Consider the following 16,211-nt stretch of genomic DNA (forward strand, 5'->3'; position numbering starts at 1 on the left):
AAGTCTTCTGAGATAATATCTTCAAAATATGTATAAAAGATATACTGTATTGATTTGTAGATGGCTCACTTCTTATTGTTCTCAGAAATATCTTTTGGTTTTAATTTTGTTAAAAAGACCCTCATCCATCATTTAAATTTGTGTTGTTTCAGAAAAGATAAATATTCAAAAGATTATTTGGACCATCACTGGATATAAGGTGGGCTACATTATTCAATTCAATCATTCTGTAGAAAATGATTATGTTGTCCAATGAAATATGGTTTTTAATTTTTTAAAAGAAATAAAGAGCTACTAGGCAAAAACAAATTGCATGAAGGATCCTGTATCTATAAGCAAATTGAATTAATAGTAATTATTCACACACACACACACACACACACACTTTAAACTTTGATGGCCTCACTAGGTAATTCTATCAAACATGTAGGGAACAAATAACATGAATGTTATACAAATGCTTTCAGAAAACAAAGGGAAACACTTTTAACACATTTTATGGGGGCAGCATATCTGACACAGAAATCAGACAAAGAGTCACAAGGAAATAAAATTACACCAGTATCCTTTACAAATGTAAGTGAAAAATTATTTAAACAATAATAGCAAATCTGATACAATATTATATAAAAAGGATAATGCATTAAAACCAAGTGGGATTCATCCCAGGAAATTAAGATCAGTTTAATCTCTAGAAATCAGTCACTATAATTCACTGCATTAATAAAATAAAAAATCAGCTAAGTAGATAACTGAAAAAGTATTTGAGACATTAAATGCCCATTTATGATAAGAATCTTAGAAGATTAGGAATAAAAGAGGATTTTCTCAATTTACTAAGAACATCTACATAAAACCCCTATAGCTCACATCATAATTAATGGTTAAGTAGTAAATGTTTTCCTCATAAAACTGGAAATAAATTAAGATTTTTCTCTGTCCTCTATATCTGAAGAGGAGCTAGCTATTGAAATAAGGCAAGAAAATGAAATAAAATGCCAAAAGATTGAGAAGGAAAGAGTCAAATAATCATTTTTCATAGAAAATATGAATGTGTATGTGGAAAATCCTGAAAAGTACCCAAGACAAAAGTAGTAAACCAGTAACTGAATTTAGCAAGGTCATAAGATACAAGGTCACCATATAAAAATCAATTTTGTTTATTTTAATAGCAACAAAGGTGTGGAAAATGAAGTTGACAAAAATATTATTTACAATAGGATTCCATTCTAAAATAATTAGTATTAATTAAAAACTTCAAAACCTTGCTGTAAGAAATAAAGGAGGATCTAAATAGATGAGAGAAATACTATATTCATAGATGGGAAGACTCATCAAGATCAAAATGCCCATTTTCCCAAAATTGATCTGTAGATTCAATGTAACCCAGATAAAATTATCAGTAGACATTTTTGTAGAAAATGAAAGGTTGATTCTAAAATTTATATGACTATGCAGAGGTACATAGAATGGAAAAAAACAGTCTTAAAAAGGATGAATTTGAAGGGTATGACATCATATGGGCCATGGAGGTACACCATTCAGATGTCATTCAAGAGAACCTCCTGCTGGGAGCATAGTTGACCAGAGCCTTTTTTGGATACTCCACAATGTTCAGGCCAAGGTTATACATAATGTGTGATATCCCTCATCAATGGCCAAGCATGGCTGGGCATATTAGAGTCAGCCCATTCATGCCTGATGTAGGACGCTTCTACCAGGCAACCTTTGCTTGAAAGCTTCCTATCAGCCTATTAGAAATGCTCTGTGGTCAGAGACATTGTGTAGTCAGTACTTTCTTCTCTTTCTTCTTTCATAGATATCAGATTTGTTTCAAAGGCCAAAGGCTCTCTTTGCCACTACTATTCTTTCCTCTTTTATCTCTTAAAAGTGTTTTACCCAATAAATCTCTGGCACATCTAATTATATGTTGGCATCTTTACCGGCACAGGTAGCACCAGGACTAGCAAAGAAAAAAAAAACAAAAACAAACAAACAGAAAACCAGTGTTTGGAGACAAGCCCATTTATCATCCAGCTAATGAGAACAACATCTTGAGCAGAATGTGGGGCATGGGAAAGGCTCTGGTATAAGGAGACAGTTCAATTGTGGAAGACTTCACCAATTATGACTTTATTACAAATACCAGTGGAAAGGAATGCCCTATGGTTTCAAGGTGGGAGTTGGCTAGCTGTCATTAAATAAACTGTGTAGAAGGATAATGAGCAAGTGGGGATAATTAACAAATAATTAAAAGCTAAATATTAGTGCCAAAGTCAAGCTGGTAGCTTCAACAGACATCCTTATCTCCGGCAGTGGTAAAGTTCACACAGTTGTAGAACAGATTCAAAATTTGATAGAATCATAGGGCTTCTAAATGTTAAGCCAAGGCAGGCCATTGTATTAATGTCAGGGTCACAGCTGGAAAATTTTGCACTCCAAAACATACAGGCATCTGTGTGGATGCTTTTGAGGATTTTGACTTTGTAGATTCCTGAAACCTCAGAGCTTGATGAGACTACATATTCCTTCTTTACTAAAAACCAGGTCGTCCCCCATGTGAAGATGTTGTAGAGAACTGTGATCAGTAATACAATGGGGTCCTCCTCGTAGGGTGCTCCCATCTCCTCTCCTGGCTGCCAACATAACTGGCAGAGGATATGCTAGGCCAGACAAGATAGAAAAGAATTAAAAAAAAAAGTACTAAAGGAGCTCTAAGAATCATGTAACATGTACAGGCAGAAGCCAGAGGAGATTGAATTTTGAGGGTACTTGTTCAGATAGGTTAATACATAAGATTGAATAACCAAGAATTCATTGACTTGGGGGTAGTTTCATGACACATAAGATTTAACACTGCAGCAAGAACCCCAAAGAATGACACCAACTTATTGCTGGGGGTGGGGGGCTCTCTCTAAGTCTAGATAAAATAATGGCTCATGTTGAACAAGTGGAGCTCCTAAGCAGTCTTTAAGATTTCAAAAGAAAGAATAAACATGTGAAGAGAGGTGTGCATTCTGGATTAGAAATAACATGTGAGGGCAGAGATCCAACAAAGTATAAATTTTCATGTGCAGGTTTAGAGGTTACATCATTTTACCAAATCCATCCAGCATGCACTGCCGAGAGGGGTATTAGCATCAGTAAGGTCAGTGGTGCTTCTCCTTTACAGGCCAGGGCTGATGTTAGAAAAGGTTGTCACAGAGATGGGGCTATTAATATTTATGAAGACGATGAGACCTCAAAGTAACACAGACCCATTGGAAACACTGAGCGACCAGAAGTCAGGGTACTACAATTACCACAATGTCAGCAGTGTTGGAGTGAGAGAGCAGTTAGAGCTGACATAACATAGAGGTGACTAGCCAGTGAGAGGTCTGCTTAATACCTACCACCAGAAAAAGGCAAAAGTGGAAGAGCAGGAGAAGGAAGGTGGGGGGAAAGTCATAATCCCTTTCTCAGATACCAGAGCTGAGCTAAATTTTAAATTTCCACCTGTTGACTGAAGAAACAGCAACACCCTATTCCTTCCCCTAACATGAACACAAGCTGCTTTCTTGCTTGTGGTTCTTTCCCATCCAAAATGAATCACAGAGCAGGATGCTGTCTGACTCATCGTTTCTTCTTTGTTTTCTCTGGCAGTTATATGGTCCCTTTTCTACCTTAAAAATTTTAATAGTTATTATCATATTAAAATAGAGATAGATAGCAAAATTGTATATATGGTAAAGTCTTTCATAATATTTCAGTGCTCTTATATTGCTGATTTCTGTTCTTTTGTTCCATTCTTTTCATCTGTGATGTAGCGGAAAACCCTGATGAACATGGCTCTTTCTTTTCTTTTTTAATTTTCATTGATAAAACAATGTGCAAGTACATACATTCCTAACTTACAAAATTCCATACATGATGTACAATCAGTGACTCACAATACCATTGTACTGTTGTATATTCATCACCATGATAATTTTTTAGAACATTTGCATCACTCCAGAAAAAGAAATAAAAAGAAAAAAGAAAAAATTTATACATACCATACCTCTTACCTCTTCCTCACATCGACCACTATTATTTCCATCTACCCAATATATATATATATATATTTTTTTAATTTTAACACTTGTTCCCCCTATTATTTATTTATTTATTTTTAATCCATGTGTTTTACTTATCTGTCCATACTGTAGATAAAAGGAGCATCAGACCCAAGGTTTTCACAACCACGCAACCACATTATGAAATCTATATCATTATGCAATCATCTTCAAGAAACATGGCTCATGGAACACAGCTGTACAGTTTTGGGCACTTCCCTCTAGCCACTCAAATACATCTTAAACTAAAAAAGGGATATCTATATAATGCACAAGAATAACCTCCAGTATAACCTTTCAACTCTGAAATCTTTCAGCCACTGACATTTTATTTTGTCTCATTTCTCTCTTCCCCCTTTCAGTCGAGAAGGATTTCCCAATCCCTTGATGTGGAGTCCCAGCTCATTCTAGGATTTCTGTCCCATATTGCCAGGGAGGTTTACACCCCTGGGAGTCATGCCCCGTGTAGAGAGGGGGAGAATGATAAGTTTGCTTGCTGTGTTGGCTGAGAGAGAGATAGGCCACACAACAACAACAAAAGCAACAAAAGAGGCTCTCTGGGGGTGAGTTTTAGGCCTAATTTTAAGTAGGCTTAGACTATCCTTTGTGGGGATAAGTTTTATATGAACAACCCCCAAGATTGAGAGCTCATCCTATTGATTTGATTGTTCCCACTGCTTGCAAGAATATCAAAAATTCTCCAAATGAGAAAGTTGAATTTTCCCCCTTTCTGGCCATTCCCCCAACAGAATTTTGCAAATACTTCTTTATTCACTGTTCAAATCACTCTGGGATTTGTTGGGCACCACAATGGACAAAACCAGAAAATCTCATACCCTATTCGAGGTCCAATTAACCTGTCCATATAAGTAATATTAGGAAATGCACTAGTCAAAATATAAATTTTGTACCAAATAAACATTTTTCACTTTAGTCTCATGTAGAAGTTGAAGTTTTAAAATATGAATTACCATCTATTTTCAACACCCTGCAGTATTGACATTCCTTTGTTCTTCCTCATGCAAAATCATTTTTTAATTGGTACATTTTGTCACTATCATTGTATACTCTAGGCACTCTTAAATTGTACAGTCTCAGTCTTTATTGTCTATCTTTCTTCCTGGTTTCATTTGTGCCCCCAGCTTCTATCATTCTCACATTCAGTTTCATTCAGTGTACTAACATTATTTTATTACAATTAGGTAGTATTGTGCTGTTCATTTGTGAATTTTTACAATCAGTCCTTTTGCACAATCTGTATCCCTTCAGCTCCAATTACCCAACAGCTACCCTATTTCTAACTCCTGAGGGTCTCTGTTCTTAACTGAAATTCTCCAAGCTCATTCATTAATGTTAGTTCATATCAGCGAGACCATACAGTGTTAGTCCTTTCGTTTCTGGCTAATCTCACTCAGCATAATGCCCTCAAGGTCCATCCATGTTGTTACATGCTTCATAACTGCATTCTGTCTTACAGCTGCATAATATTCCACCATATGTCTATACCACAGTTTGTTTAGCCACTTGTCTGTTGATGGACATTTTGGCTGTTTCCATCTCTTGACAATTGTAAATAATGCTGCTATAAACATTGGTGTGCAAATGTCCATTTGCGTCCTTGCCCTCATGTCCTCCAAGCAGATATCTGGCAATGGTATTGCTGGATCACATGGCAATTCTGTACTTAGGTTCCTGAGGAACCTTAAAACTGCCTTCCACAGTGGTTGTACCATTTCACATTCCCACCAACAGTGGATAAGTGTGCATCTTTCTCCACATCCTCTCCAGCACTTGTCATTTTGTTTTATTGATAATGGCCATTCTGGTGGGTGTGATATTTCATTGCATTTCCCTAATAGCCAGGGAAATTGAGCATCTTTTCATGTGTCTTTTAGCCATTTGCATTTCTTCTTCTGAGAAGTGTCTATTAATGTCTTTTGCCCATTTTGTAATTGGGTTGTTTGTCTTTTTGTTGTTGAGTTGAACAACCTCTTTATGTACTCTGGATACTAGAAACTTATCTGATATATCATTTCCAAATATTGTCTCTCATTGTATAGGTTGTCTTTTTCCCTTCTTGACAAAGTTCTTTGATGCCCAAAGGTGTTTAATTTTGAGGAGTTCCCATTTATCTAGTTCTTTCTTCAATGCTCATGCTTTGGGTGTAAGATCTAGGAAGCTGCCTCCTATTATAAGATTTATAAAATATTTCCCTACATTTTCTTCTAAAAGTTTTATGGGCTTAGATCTAATGTTTAGGTCTTTGATCCATGTTGAGTTAATTTTTGTATAGGCTGTGAGATATGGATCCTGTTTCATTCTTTTGAATGTGGATATCCAGTTCTCCAAGTACCATTTAAGAGACTGTTCCATCCCAGGTGAGTTGGCTTGACTGCCTTATCAAAGATCAATTGTCCATAGATAAGAGGGTCTATATCTGAACACTCTATTCTATTCCATTGGTCAGTATATCTATCTTTATGCCAGCACCATGCTGTTTTGACCACTGTAGCTTCATAATACCCTTTAAAGTCAGGTAGTGTGAGACCTCCGACTTACTTTTCTTTCTCAGGATATTTTTAGCTATTCAGGGCACCATACCCTTCGAGATAAATTTGCTTATTGGTTTTTCTATTTCTGAAAAGTAAGTTTTTTTGGATTTTAATTTGTATTGCATTGAATCTATAAATTAATTTAGGTAGAATTGACATCTTAACTATATTGTCTTCCAATCCATGAACATGGTATGCTTTTTCATTTATTTACATCTACTATGACTTCTTTAGTAATTTCTTGTAGTTTTCTTTGTATAGGTCTTTTGTATCCTTAGTTAAATTTATTCCTAAGTATTTTATTCTTTGGGTTGCAATTGTAAATGTATTTTTTTCTTGATCTCCCCAAGACTGTTCATTACCAGTTTATAGAAATGCTACAGATTTTTGAGTTTTAATCTTGTAACCTGCCACTTTGCTGTACTCATTTATTAGCTCTAGCAGTTTTGCTGTGGATTTTTTTGGGTTTTTGACATATAGCTTCATATCATTTGCAAACAGTGAGAGTTTTACTTCTTCCTTTCCAATTTTGATGCTTTGCATTTCTTTTTCTTGTCTAATTGCTCTGGGTAGAACTTCCAACACCATATGATGTTCACTATCACCATATCAGCAATGGTGATAGTGAACATCCTTGTCTTGTTCCTGATCTTGGGGGGGGGGAAAGTTTTCAGATTTTCCCCATTGAGGATGATGTTAGCTGTGGGTTTTTCATATATTACCTTTATCATGTTGAGTAAGTTCCTCTCTATTCCTGTTCTTTGAAGTGTTTTCAACAAGAAAGGATATTGAATTTTGTCAAATGCCTTTTCTGCATCAATCGAGATGATCATGTGGCTTTTCTACTTTTTTTGTTGATATAGTGTATTACCTTAATTGATTTTCTTATGTTGAACCATCCTTGCATACCTGGGATGAATCCTACTTGGTCATGGTGTATAATTCTTTTAATGTGCTGCTGGATTCAATTTGGAAGAATTTTGTTGAGGATTTTTGCATCTATATTCATTAGAGACATTTATCTGTAATTTCCTTTTCTTGTAGTATCTTTGTCTGGCTTTGGTATGAGGGTGATGCTGGCTTCATAGAATGAGTTAAGTAGTCTTCCTTACTCTTCAATTTTTTTTGAAGAGTTTGAGCAGGATTGGTACTAATTCCTTCTTGAATGCTTGGTAGAATTCACATGTGAAGACATTCTCGTCCTGAGCTTTTCTTTTTTGGGAGCTCTTAATGACTAATTCAACTTCTTTACTTGTGATTGGTTTGTTAAGATCATCTATTCATCTATTTCTTCTTCTTCTTCTTCTTTTTTTTTTTTTTTGCATGGGCAGGCACCGGGAATTGAACCCAGGTCCTCTGGCATGGCAGGCAAGCATTCTTGCTGCTGAGCCACCATGACCCGCCCCATCTATTTCTTCTTGAGCCAATGTTGGTTGTTCATGCCTTTCTTGGAAGTTATCCATTTCATCTATGTTGTCTAGTTTATTATCATAAAGTTGTTCATAATATCCTCTCATAACCTCCTTTGTTTCTGTGGGGTCAGTGGTTATGTCTCCTATTCCATTTCTGATTTTATTTATTTGCATCCTCTCTCTTCTTCTTTTTGTCAACCTTGCTAGGGGTTCATCAATCTTATTGATTTTCTCATGGAACCAACTTCTGGTTTTGCTGTTTTTCTTGATTGTTTTCATGTTCTCAATTTCATTTATTTCTACTCTAATCTTTGTTATTTATTTCCTTTTACTTGTTTTGGGTTTAGTTTGCTGTTATTTCAAAGTGAACAGTTAATTCCTTGATTTTGCTCTTCTTTTTTGATATAGGCATTTAGGGCAATAAATTTCCCTCTTAGCACTGCCTTTGCTGCATTCCATACATTTTGATATGTAGTATTTTCATTTTCATATGCCTCAAGATATTACTGAATCTCCTGTTATTTCATCCTTGATCCACTGGTTGTCTAAGTGTGTCCTTAAGCCTTCATATATTTGTGAATTTTCTGGCTGTCTGCTTACTATTGATTCCCAACTTCATTCCTTTATGATCTCAGAAAGTGTTTTGTATGATTTCAATCTTTTTAAATTTATTGAGACTTGCTTTGTGACCCAGCATATCATCTATCTTTGAGAATGATCCATGAGCACTTGAGAAAAAGATGTATCCTGCTGTTGTGGGGTGTAATGGTCTATAAATGTCTGTTCAGTCTAGTTCATTTATTGTATTATTCTCAGTTTCTTTATAGATCTTCTGTCTAGATGTTCTGTCCACTGATGAAAGCAGGGAATTGAAGTCTCCAACTATTATGGTAGATGTGTCTATTTCTCTTTTCAGTGTTTGCCTCATGTATTTTGGAGCAGTCTCGCTTGGTGCATAAATATTTATTATTGTTATGTCTTCTTGTTCAATTGTTCCTTTTATTAATACATAGTGGCCTTCTTTGTCTCCTTTAATTGTTCTACATTGGAAGTCTAATTTGTTGAATATTAGTATAGATACCTCTGCTTTTTCCTGATTGTTGTTTGCATGAAATATATTTTCACAACATTTCACTTTCAACCTATGTTTATCCTTGGGTCTAAGATGTGTCTCCTGTAGACAGCATAGAGATGGGCCCTATTTTTCAATCCATTCTGTCAGTCTATGTCTTTTGATTGGGGAGTTTAATCCACTAATGTTTAGTGTTATTGCTGTAAGGGCAGTACTTTCTTCTACCATTTTGCCTTTTGGATTTTATATGTTATATCCAATTTTTCTTCTTTTTGCCTTTACTGATAGTCTTCATTTCTATACTCTTCTCCACACCCTTCCTGTCTTTTCCTATCTGTCTCTAGTCCTCCCTTTAGTTTTTCTTGAAGCCAGTCTCTTGGTCACAAATTCTCTCAGTGATTTTTTTTTTTGTCTGAAAATGTTTAAATTTCCTCCTCATTTTGAAGGTAAATTTTGCTGGAGATAGAACTCTTGGTTGGTCGTTTTTCTCTTTTAGTATCTTTAATATATTATACCACCATCTTCTTGCCTCTATGCTTTTGCTGAGAAATCTATGCATAGTCTTATTGGGCTTCCCTTGCATGTGATGGATTGCTTTTATATTGCTGCTTTCAAGATTCTTTCTTTCTCTTTCACATCTGACATTCTGATTAGTAAGTGTCTTGGAGTATGTCTATTTGGATCTATTCTGTTTGGGGCATGCTGTACTTCTTGGGACTGTAATTTTAAGTCTTTTGTAAGAGTTGGGAAATTTTCAGTGATAATTTCCTCCATTAGTTTTCCTCCTCCTTTTCCCTTCTCTTCTCCTTCAGGGACACCCACAATATGTATATCATACTTCATGTATTATTGTACAGTTTCTTGAGTCCTTGCTCATATTTTTCCATTCTTTTCCCTTTATTTTCCTTTGCTTGTCAGATTTCAGATGTCCCATCTTCCAGTTCACTAAACCTATCTTCTGCCTCTTGAAATCTTACCTTGTAGGTTTCCACTTTTTCCCCCCATCTCTTCTACTGTGACTTTCATTCCCATAAGTTCTGTGATTTGATTTTTCAGACTTTAGATTTCTTCTTTTTGTTTGTCCCATGCCTTCTTTATATCCTCCCTCAATTCATTGATTTGATTTCTGATGAGATTTTCCATGTCTGTTTGAACATTCTGAATTAATTGTTTCAACTCTTGAATTTCATTTGATTTGTTGGTTTGTTTCTTTGGGCCATATCTTCAATTTTCCTAGTGTGATTTGCTATTTTTGCTGGAGTCTAGGCATTTAATTTCCTTAAGTAGTTTACTCTGGAGATTGTTTTTAGCCTTTTTATTTTTACCTAGGATTTTCTTGCTGAATGACTTTATTGTCTATCTGTTCTTTGACATTCAGTTCAGCTTATTCTAAACCTTTAGCTTAGGTTTTGTTTAATAGGTCAGAAATTTTTAGTTCTTCCTTTTTTGTTTCTTGCCCTGCCTGTATGGTGCCTTTTTTCCCTTAGGAGGGTCTACTTAGGTATTATAGACCCCAGTCAGATTTTCCCAGACCAAACTGGCCTCCTCTCAGGAGGAAAGGGTCACCTGTGTCCATTTTACCTGAGGGTGAGACCCAGCAGGTGGAAGATTTTCTATGAAGCCTCTGGACTCTGTGTCATTCCTATCCTACCTGGTATGTGGTGCTTGTCTGCCTGCAAGTCCCACCAGCATAAAGTAATGTGGTTCCTTTAACTTCAGCAGACTCTCCTTGCTGAGGCTGTGGTTGAGACAGAGGAGAGGTTGTGGGCTGGCTTTAATCACGTCAGTTTTCCAGACCCTGGGGCCTGAGAAGTGCTACAGCTATATCCAAAGAGCATTTAAGCCGTAGAAACACAGCCACAAAAAAGAAAAGAAAAAAATTCCTTTTCAGAGCAGGACCCCGATTCCTCAGGTTTACCAATCAAGGGCTTAAGTTGGTATGTTTCTTTGTGTATTTCTAGGTCTTATGTGTCCCCTCACAGGGCCCAGACTCTTTCAAGTATTTTGTGCTGTCAACCAAAAACCCTCAGTTTTTTTTTTTTTTCCTGCCCTCTCTGCACTGGGGCTAAAAACAGCAACCTCAGCTTTTACTCAAGGCTCAGCTGAGCTGGGGGCCTATTTTTAGTGGTCAGAATTTGTTAAGTAATTCCATAATTGGAACTTGGTTGTGTTCAGCCCCTGCTGCTGGTAAAGTCTCTTTCCTTTCCCCTCTGGGAAGCCACCTATGGGGGAGGGGCACCAGCTGCCATGGCTTGGGGAACTCATGGTCCTGGGGGGGCTCATAACTGGTCCAGCTTGTCCAGACTGAGGCATGCTGTGTGTCCCATCACTGATGTGGTCCCAGCAGTTGTTCTGTAGTGTTCCTGGCTATTTATTATCTGCTCTGGAGGATGAACTAAATCCTGCACCCCACTAAGCTGTCATCTTGGTTTTTCTCTGCTCTAAAGGCTGTGAATACTGCCACCATAAATACCAGTATACAAACGTCCATTTGTACCCCTGCTTTCAGTTCTTCCAAGTATATACCTAATAATGTGCTGCAAGATCACAGGGAGACCGTATACTTAGCCTCCTGTGGACCCATATGCCTCAGAAGGGCTGCAGCATTCTACTTCCTTACCAACAGTGAATAGGTACATCTCTCCACATTGACTCCAGAACTTGCATCTTTCTGTTTATTTTATTTTAGTTTTGATAAAGTATGATGACCACATTTTAAATTTATACGCCTTAAAAAAAAAAAAGCTAGTGTAGAGACTGAATATAGAGGCCTGTATTAGTCAGGGTTCTTCAGAGAAACAGAATCAACAGGGAATTCTCACAAATACAAAATTTATTAAAGTGTCTCACGAGTCCAAAATCTGCAGGGCAGGCTGAGAAGCTGATGATTCCAATGGAGGGTCTGGATGAACTCCACAGGAGAGGCTTTCCAGCTGAAGCAGGAAGGAAGAGAGCCTGTCTCTTCTGAATTCTCCTTAAAAGGCTTCCAGTGATTAGACTGAGCATCATTCATTACAGAAGACACTCCCCTTCGCTGATTACAAATGGAGTCAGCTGTGGATGCAGTTGACGTGATCATGATTTAATTCTATGAAATGTCCTCATTGCCACAGATAGGCCAGCACTTGCCCAATCAGACATATAGGCACCATCACTTAGCTAAGTTGACACATGAACCTGACCATGACAGTCCACCACTTGTCAACTTGGCAACTATATATAGATATATCACCTTAAACCATACCTAATTTCTAAATAAAAAACATTAAAACACACATTTTTTCCTTTCACCTAACAATACTCAACTGTCCTGCATATAATTGGAAACACTTGAACTCTCTCCAGAATGGGGTAAAAGTCCTTGGGTAATATTCATTCTTAAACTTGAGATCTTATAACTTAAATACTATAACAGGAACAAAACAGCATCACTGTCCTTGTTTCTGTAACTGATCATGTGGTCATAGTTCATATTGATCACTACCTTCTTCCATTACCCATACCATGTTCCCTTTACCCTCAGCAAGCACTTCAGCTGGCCATGGTTCTTTGCCTGGTGGGGTGACCTAAACCTTCATTCTTGAGGTTTCAGACCCATTGGTAGTCCTGCCTGGATTGGGCTGTTGCAATTTTCCATTGATTTTAATCACAGGGCATGGTAGTACTAAAAGATGCCCTACGGGATCTCCTATATTCCAAGAAAACTCTTCTTTACCTCCATTGTGTAGTTGCAGTCCTATTTCCCCTTGATAGTCAGGGTCAGTCACCCCAGACAATAATGCAATTCCCTTCTTGGCTTGTTGATCCAGGTGCATGAGCAGCCCAAAGTGACCAGGTGGCAGTCTTAGATTCCAGTTCAATGGAATCGTTGTTTCTCCTGGTGGAATCACTCCCCATTTTGGAACTAAAACCTGTAGACCATCAGTGCTCATGGTTGCAGGGACAGGAAGTAAGAATGCCACTCCCATTTCCACCCCTTGGTTCCTGGACCTACGGATCCTGGTTATGGGAGAAACAGCACCATATAGCAGACGCTGATTCAGAGCACACATAGCTTCCTGGTGAACATTACCCCAGCTCTTCAAGGTATTGCCATGTAGTTGGCACCATAATTGAGTTTTCAAAAGGCCATTCCACTGTTCTATCAATCCAGCTGCTTCTGGATGATGGGAAACATGGTAAGACCAGAGAATTCCATGAGCATGTGCCCATTCCTGCACTTCATTTGCTGTGAAGTTTGTTCCTTGATCAGAAGCAATGCTATGTGGAATACCATGATGATGGATAAGGCATTCTGCAAGCCCACGGATGACAGTTTTGGCAGAAGCATTGTGTGCAGGGAAAGCAAACCCATATCCAGAGTGTGTTTATTCCAGTTAGAACAAATCGCTGCCCCTTCCATGAAGGGAGTGGTCCAATGTAATCACTCTGCCACCATGTAGCTGGCTGGTCACCTCATGGAATGGTGCCATATCGGGGGCTAAATGTAGGTCTCTGTTGCTGACAGACTGGGCACTCTACAATGGCTGTATCCACATCAGCCTCGGTGAGTGGAAGTTCATGTTGCTGAGCCTATGCATAACCTCCATCCCTACCACCATGACCACTTTGTTCATGAGCCCACTGGGCAATGACAGGAGTGGCTGGGGAAAGAGGCTGACTGGTATCCACAGAATGGGTCATCTTATTCACTTGATTATTAAAACCTCCCTCTGCTAAAGTCACCCTCTGGTGCGCATTCACATGGGGCACAAATATCTTCATGTTTTAGCCCACTCAGAAAGGTCTATCCACATAATTCTTCCCCAGACTTCTTTGTCACCAATTTTCCAATTATGGTCTTTCCATGTCTCTGACCCTCCAGCCAAACCATTTAGCAACAGCCTATGAGCCAGTATACAAATGCACCTCTAGCCAGTTCTTCTTCCAAGCAAAATGAACAACCAAGTGCACTGCTCGAAGTTCTGCCCACTGGGAGGATTTCCCCTCACCACTGCCCTTTAAGGACACCCCAGAAAGGGGTTGTAGTGCTGCAGCTGTCCACTTTTGCGTGGTACCTGCATATCATGCTGAACCATCTGTAAACCAGGCCCGAGTTTTCTCTTCTTCAGTCAATTCATTGGAAGGAATGCCCCAAGAAGCCATAGCTCTGGTCTGGGAAAGAGAAGGTAATGTGGCAGGAGTGGAAACCATGGGCATTTGGGCCACTTCTTCATGTAACTTACTTGTGCCTTCAGGACCTGATCTGGCCCTACCTCATATATACCATTTCCATTTTATGATGGAGTGCTTCTGTGCATGTCCAACTTTATGGCTTGGTGGGTCAGACAACACCCAGCTCATGATAGGCAACTCAGGCCTCATGGTAACTTGGTGGCCCAAGGTTAAGTGTTCAGCCTCTACTAAGGCCCAGCAGTAGGCCAAAAGCTGTTTCTCAAAAGGAGAGTAGGTATCCGCAGCAGATGGTACGGCTTTGCTCCAAAATTTTAAGGGTCTGCGTTGTGATTCTCCTATAGGGGCCTGCCAAAGGCTCCAGACAGCATCTCTATTTGCCACTGACACTTCCAGCACCACTGGATCTGCTGGATCATACAGCCCAAGCAGATAGCAGCTTGTACAGCAGACTGGACCTGTCACAGAGCCTCCTCTTGTTCAGTTCCCCTCTCTAAATTAGCAGTTTTTCTGGTCACTTGATAAATGGGCCAGAGTAGCACACCCAAATGAAGAATATGTTGTCACCAAAATCCAAAGAGATCAACTAGGTGTGCCTCTTTTTTAGTCATAGGAGGGGCCAGATGTTGCAACTTCTCCTTCACCTTAGAAGGGATATCTCAACATGCCCCACACCACTGGACACCTAGAAATTTCACTGAGGTGGAAGGCCCCTGTATTTTTGTTGAATTTATCTCCAGTCCTCGGACATGCAAATGTCTTACCAATAAGTCTAGAGTAGTTGCTACTTCTTGCTCACTAGGTCCAATCAACTTGATATTATCAATATAACAGACCAGTGTGATGTCTTGTGGGAGGGAGAAGCGATGAAGGTCCCTGCAGACAAGATTATGACATAGGGCTGGAGAGTTGATACACCCCTGAGGTAGGACTATAAAAGTATACTCAACTCATTTCTCTCCCTAGGAAAAGCAAAGAAACTAATAGTTATTAAACAGTCTTTACATGGCAATTGCTTTTTTATTTTCATTAATTTTTTTCTCTTTTATAAAATCTTTGTCATAAATGGTTGTCAAAAATATGAAACATATGGTATTGCTTGTGAAGTCATTTGCGTTTTCTAGCTACAGAGATGTAACACCCAGTTCATTGCTGTATATGAGTATAGATTTTCTTCCTGGGCTGTATGATTTGGAGTTTGTTCTCTTTACCAGAGTCATAATAGACAAATCATACTATGTCCTTTAATGTCTGGCTTATTTCACTCAGAATTATACCCTCTAGGCTTATCCATTATGGCATATGTTTTAGGACCTCATTTTGTCTTACTGCTACATAATATTCCATCATGTGTATATGCCATGCCCAATCTCTACCCTCTTTCTATCTCATGATAATCTGCATTCTCAATTTCAGCTCTTAAAGTTCTCTCATTAATGTTAGTTCATATTAGTGAGACCATATAGTATTTGTCCTTTAATTTCTGGTTCGTTTCCTCAACATAATGTCCTCAAGGTTCATCCACATTGTTGCATGCATCATAGCTTTGTTCTAATATATCATATCTTATTATTATTTTTCTCTTTTTACCCTTACTTATAGTCTTCATTTCTAGCTCTTCACCAAAACTCTCTCTCTCCTGTCTTTTCCTATCTGCCTCTAGTGCTCCCTTTAGTATTTCTTGTAGAGCAGGTCTTATTCACAAATTCTCTCAGTGTCTAGTTCCTGAAAATATTTTAAACTCTCCCTCATTTTTGAAGGACAGTTTTGCCAGGTACAGGATTCTTGTTCGACAGTTTTTCTCTTTCAGTATCTTAAATATATTACGCCTCCATGGTTTCTGTTGAGAAAACTGCACATTGTCTTATCAAGCTTACCTTGTATGTGGTGGATCATTTTTCTCTTGCTG

This window comes from Tamandua tetradactyla, chromosome 8 (assembly GCF_023851605.1).
Source record: "Tamandua tetradactyla isolate mTamTet1 chromosome 8, mTamTet1.pri, whole genome shotgun sequence".
Classification (NCBI taxonomy): domain Eukaryota; kingdom Metazoa; phylum Chordata; class Mammalia; order Pilosa; family Myrmecophagidae; genus Tamandua; species Tamandua tetradactyla.